This window comes from Hippopotamus amphibius, chromosome 5, assembly GCF_030028045.1.
Source record: "Hippopotamus amphibius kiboko isolate mHipAmp2 chromosome 5, mHipAmp2.hap2, whole genome shotgun sequence".
NCBI classification, from domain to species: Eukaryota; Metazoa; Chordata; class Mammalia; order Artiodactyla; family Hippopotamidae; genus Hippopotamus; species Hippopotamus amphibius.
The window spans coordinates 43059951-43066656 of NC_080190.1; the positions used below are offsets into that span (position 1 = coordinate 43059951).

General features: G+C 33.9%; 1 pseudogene; it reads left to right on the forward strand.

Moving 5' to 3' along the window:
- The first annotated feature begins 5882 nt into the window (after positions 1–5882).
- Positions 5883–6160, forward strand: LOC130854202 (small nuclear ribonucleoprotein E-like; annotated as a pseudogene).
- Positions 6161–6706: the final 546 nt, after the last annotated feature.

The following is a 6706-nucleotide window of genomic DNA, read 5'->3' on the forward strand; positions in this document are numbered from 1 at the left end:
CTAGCATCTGAAGAATAAAAAGAATGCAGAAGATCCCAGGTAAATTTTTCCAGGCAGAAAATAGCAAGAGCCAAATAACTAAGAAAGGAATAACTTTAGCAAATTCAGCAATAGGAATAAAATCACTGCTTAGAAGTGTAGAGGTAGTATAACTATCCCTGGTGGTGTGAAACACATGATTGTAAAGAACTTGGAATGTTTAACCAAATCACTATAACTTTGCACAGTGTTGTTGTTTCTTGGACATGTATCATGGAATTCTTTGTCATAAGGATAGAACTCTAAATTCTCCAGTTGATTAGACTATAAGTTAATAGTATCCAAAAGTTTGAAGCCTCAATAGCTGTATTTGTCATGCTAGCATGAAACTTAATGCTTCAAAAATGTGATTGCTCTCTTGGATAGCATTCCTTGACGGCATAATTCAAATTTCAGTAATTTGACGAGTTAATTGAGAAATAACTCAGACTTAACTCTTTAAAAAATAAATTTGGCATCCAATTTGATACAGGAAAGTAAATCCTAAAAGAAATGGAAGAGTGTCTGATAGGACTATAAAAATGCTGACAAATGGGATTATGTAGCAGCTTTGCAGTTTCCTGTTATTTGGCAAGAAAAATCCAGCAGGCCATTTTTATGCCTAGGTCTTATAATAGATATATAAAAGAACATGGGTTAAAAAAATCAGAAAACTGCATAAATGTTTGATTTAATTCATTGTAAATAATCTTCATTTTCTGAGGAATATTAAAATTCTTATGTAATTTTTAACAAGTCTAGTTGGTGCCTTTGGGAAATGTGTCACAAATAGAAATTAATATTATTATGAACAACTTTAATTTCATGTAACTCTGTTCCAGAGTTGACATAACTTGACTTTGACTACAGACCATGTTTGATTTAACACATCTTATGTTTTTCCTTATAGATATTCATAAGTTATTTTATTTGAAAGCATGTGCTAAGTTGCAAATTCCTTAAGGTCAGGGGACATATAGAGGCTGGGAATAAGTAAATTTTACATACTTGCAGAGCCAATGGAATTTCTACTGAAGTTTATTAGGTACATAAGTTTGATTAGGTCACTAGAATAAAATACATTTTGTTTTCCTTTATGATTCTATGCATTTGGTGAAATTACATATTCATTTATATTTTCATCTAGTATTTTTAGTATTTCACATTTTGTGTATGTTTATATTGATATAGGAAGTAATACTGGAGTTAAAATTTCCCTAAATTATTATTCAGGTGTCACATCATCATTTACTGAGTAATACAATATGTTAAAAATAATATGAAATGCTCCCTTTATTTTGTACTCAGTGCCCTCCCCTCCTCTTGTTTCTTATCTATCCAAGTACCACTTTGACAAAGAGTTTAAGACTTTAGCTCAGTTATTGTAACAATCTTATAAAGTGATTGGTATTCTTATATTTTTCTTATAAATGATGGAACTGAAGTGCATAAATGATAACATGCCCAAACCATATACCTAGAAAGTAACAAAAAAGATTAATACCTGTTGAATATGTAAAATATATAAATTCTTCAGTAGTCTTAGAAGGTGTTATTGGTAATTTTTAGCCTATTTATTTTAGTTATTTATACAACCAGCACTTATTGGCACCAGAAACCATTCTAAGCAACTCATACATATTCATTTACAGCAACTTTCTAAGATCTGTATTAATATCATCTCTGTATTTACTATGAGAAAGCTGAGGCATAGAGAGGTGAGATAATTTTCCTAAGGCCATATGTTCAGACCTGTAGAGGCCAACTGTAGCTTGTGCTCTTAACAGTTATACTGTGTGGCCTCTGTTTCTTTGATCTGTCCAAAAAATTGAGGACAGATAATGTACCTAAGGATGAAGAAATAAGACAGTTCTCACTTATAGTGCAAAGTAGTGATACTCTGAATAAGTATAGCAAGATAAGAATATGCAAAATAATTAACCAGAGTCATTGGTATTAATTTCAAACAAAGGCATATTCCTGTGTGCTAGCAATAACTAGTCATAAAAGTGAAATGAAGAAATCTAATAGGGTATTTAAAAAAAATCATATGATAGCCCAATACATTTTTCATTTTATTTTTGAGGCTTGTGGCAGAATTTTATAGGATAAATGTTTCCAAAATATTGAGTGTTGTAAGAGGAGCTAGAGTGAAGCTAATGTATGATGCAGTCACAAAATATATAGGGATAAAAAATGCTTAACATTGAAGGCAATGATTGAGCGGATTCATAAATTGATAGTAGGAGTATAGAAGGTAGAAAAGGTGAGGGAAATAACCCAGACAGAGGAGAAAACATGATCTTTTCAGTTCAAAGATAAATACATGCTAAATTAAATTTTTACTTTTTCTTTCCTTCTCCCAAGTATTAATTAGATCAACCTACGTGGTTTGATGTGGAAAGAAGATCTGTAAGAAAAAAAGCAAACTTTTACATAGCATATTCTCCTGCTTGGGAAATCTCTCTGGATGAAAGTGATTTACCAACGAGTTTAGCTATATAAAGCCAGTTTTCTTTGCTGTAGTGCATTCAGTTGTCTCCTGAAGGCTCTACACTATCCAGGAGGTCTTTTGTTTTTCTGTATTGAGCTGTGTGTTTCGACATCTACCAGTCTCCTTCTATATAATGAAGAAAACAGAAAGGTCAGTGCCCTTGGGTAGCATATATTTCTTTAAAAGTAGGGCTGCTCCAAGGACACTGAATAACACTATTGACAAGGAATGACAGCAACATATAAATAATTAAAATAGTGATTTTGCATATATTGTCTGGAGGAAACTTATCCTCCAGCCTCATTTCTCTCCTATGCTGAAGCTAGACTATGTTTTCCAGTGCCCCATATGTAAACTATAGACATTTGACCTCCTGGTTTTTGCTATGTAAAATGGAGAAACAAAACTCAGGGCTATGTTGTGAGTCATTAATTGAACATGATGGAATCATAGGGTGGAAGGACCCTGTGTCCCTAATCTGAACCTGGAGGAGCACTGCCCCCACCATTAAGGTTTACCTTTTTAAGTTTTAGGGAGTAAGAAATAAGTTTTTATTGTGTTGAATCACTGACTCTTCAGAGTCTGTCTCTTAGGGCAAGCAGAGTGACCTTCAGGAACAGACTGACTCATACCTAACTTTAAGAAACTTAAGGTCAGGAATTTATGAGTTGCTTATGAACACTTCGCTTCTATATGGAAGATCTTAACATCACAGCTGGATTTAATGAATACAAATGTTTGATATTTTTTCCTATGCCAAGTTGAAAAATATGTTAGTTTCATTTAGTGTTTAAAAGCTCAGGCTCTACAGCCAGAGAAGCAGTATTTGAATAATTACCAAATGTATGAACTTCAATTATTTACCTCATCCAAGGTTCCATTTCTTCATTTAGAAGTGATCATTGCTCCTAGCATGTGTTGTGAGGATTAAGAGAAATAATTCAAGTTAAAAGTTTACTAGAGTGATTTAACATACCAAAAAATGATAAAATTATAGCAGTCGTTTTGGTGCTTAATATTGAGCTTTCTAATACTGAAGAATTTGGAACTTACCATCTTTCCTTCTACCTATGAATATTCTCTTCTTTCTTCTGTTTTTAGTACTAGCTTTTTGTAGGTCATTAATTTTCAAATTTTACACAAAATTGCCTATTGAGTTTCCTATTAAACACACAAATAATCTCAAAGTAAAAATAATATGCAGAAATTCATAGAGTAAAATGAAAATTTCTCTTTATCTTAGTCTTTTCCACATAGGAATTTATGTTATTATATTGCTAACAATAGGAGTGTATATGTGTATATATTTTTAATTGGATTTTTAATTTTACTTGAAATATATGTGAAACAATATATGTGTAAGTTTATTATTTCATAAGAAGCCTTGTAAATAATGAGCAAATGAGCTTGTAGAAAAAATTCAGGAAGAATATAAAATTTTATGTTGAAATTGCTTAAAATAAGAAAAGGCTGTAGATAAGAGAGCAGACAGCAGTATCAAGCAGTATCAGCAGTATTTCATCTTGTGGAACTGAAAACCACAGCCACAGAAAGATAGAGAAAATGAAAAAGCAGAGGACTTTGTACCAGATGAAGGGACAGGATAAAACCCCAGAAAAACAACTAATGAAGAGGGAATAGCCACCCTTACAGAAAATGAATTCAGAATAATGATGGTGAAGATGATCCAGGACTTTGAAAAAAGACTGGATGCAAAGATTGAAAAGTTTACCAAAGACCCAGAAGAATTAAAGAGCAAACAAGCAGAGATATGCAACACAATAACTGAAATGAAAAATACACTAGAAGGAACCAATAGCAGATTAACTGAGGCAGAAGGGCAAATAAGTGACCTGGAAAACAGAATGGTGATAATCACTGATGCAGAAAAGAATAAAGAAAAAAGAATGAAAAGAACTGAAGACAGCCTAAGATACCTCTGGGACAATGTTAAAAGCACCAACATTCGCATTATAGGGGTCCCAGAAGAAGAAGAGAGAGTAAGGACCTGAGAAAATATTGGAAGAGATTATAGTTGAAAACTTCCCTAACATGGAAAAGGAAAAAGCTACCCAAGTCCAGAAAGCACAGAGAGCCCCAGGCAGGATAAACCCAAGGAGAAACACACCAAGACATATAGTAGTCAAATGGACAAAAATGAAAGACAGAGAAAAGTTATTAAAAACAACAAGGGAAAAACGACAAATAACATACAAGGAAACCCCCATAAGGTTAACAGCTGATTTCTCAGCAGAAACTCTGCAAGCCAGAAGGGAGTGGCATGATATATTTCAAGTGATGAAAGGGAAGAATCGACAACCAAGAATACTCTACCCAGCAAGGATCTCATTCAGATTCAATGCAGAAATCAAAAGCTTTCCAGACAAGCAACAGCTAAGAGAATTCAGCACCACCCAACCAGCCCTACAACAAATGCTAAAGGAACTTCTCTAAGCGGGAAACAGAAGAGAAGAAAAGCACCTACAAAAACAAAAACAAAACAATTAAGAAAATGGTAATGGGAACATACATATCGATAATTGCCTTGAATGTAAATGGACTAAATGCCCCAACCAAAAGACACGGACTGGCTGAATGGATACAAAAACAAGACCCATATATATGCTGTCTCCAAGAGACCCACTTCAGACCTAGGGACACATACAGACTGAAAGTGAGGGGATGGAAAAAGCTATCCCATGCAAATGGAAATCAAAAGAAAGCTGGAGTAGCGATACTCATATCAGATAAAATAGACTTTAAAATAAAAAATGTTACAGGAGACAAGAAAGGACACTACATAAAGATCAAGGGATCCATCCAAGAATGAAGAGATAACAATGATAAATATATATGCACCCAATATAGGAGCCCCTCAATACATAAGGCAAATGCTAACAACTATGAAAGAGGAAATGCAAGGCAGAAATAGAGACACAGATGTAGAGAACAAACATATGGACACCAAGTGGGGAAAGCAGGGAGGATTTGGGGGCAATGAATTGGGAGATTGGGATATGAAATTGTACAGTCTAAATATATGCTGTTTATTGTCTGTTAACTGTATCTCAATAAAAGTTTTTAAAAAATTAAACACATATCTTGCTTTTCTAAATTTTAAATATAGCTTGCTAGTTTAGGTAGAATACAGGTGAAGTTTGGACAAAAAAATGAAAAGGCTGCAAAATGTTAAAATTTTGAGTTCATGTCTTCATCGAGTTATAGAGACCTACCTCCTGTTAATAATTCTGTGTTGGAACAAATACACCAAAAGAAAATAGTGAAAAAAGGGAGAGAAAGGGTGGAGAGTTTCAGGATGAGTTTGAGAAAAGTAAAATTATATATTCAGTGTATGGTCTTTGTGAGTCCCATGCCATCGCATGAGCAGGGTCAACAAGTGCAAAAGGTAAAGCTGCAGCTCATCAACCTTATCTTCAGAGACTTGTAAAATAGAGCCTGGATTCAGGTACGACTTTATAAGCAAGTGAGTATACAGATAGAGAGCTATATCTTTGGTTTTGATTAGTAGCTGAACCTCATATCAGATGATGGAGAGAGACTAGTTTTAAAAACAGGCCAAGAAAACAACTAGGTCACATCATGCTCAAATGAGATAGTATTACTCTAGTACGAAGTATCTCCAACTAGAAATAATGAAGTGAGAATATGGGAAGGCAATATAGTTGTTTTTTTGTTTGTTTGTTTTTAAGTGTCTTTTGTTGCAAGGATAGTTCTAAAACAATTATTCATATTTTAATTATCTTGATGTTATTATGAGATCTCAATAAATACTGTAAGATTATTATTGTTATTTTAAGCATGGTCATAGGGCTAGTCCTGGGGTTAGAAATGCAATTCAGAATACTGGTCCTGCATGTTGGAGGCTTCTTAGGTTCTCCAGTCCTGCAGTATGTGACTGACTTGACCCTGTTTGTAAATATTTTAGATGTTTAGTATATGCCCAGCACTTCAACTCTCTGACCTGCATGGGAGGAAACCTCAGGGATAGGAGATGGTAGAATTCATTCTTCTTATATGGTAGTTTTGTAAATTACCCCTGCATCTTGCCTCTCAAAAAGATTAACCCTAATCAAAAGATTTAACATAGATTGAAATTAAGATTCCAGTGTTGGACAAATATCACTCCACATTTCAGGCAAATGACTGCTAAAAATGTGGGATGCTTACCAGTAG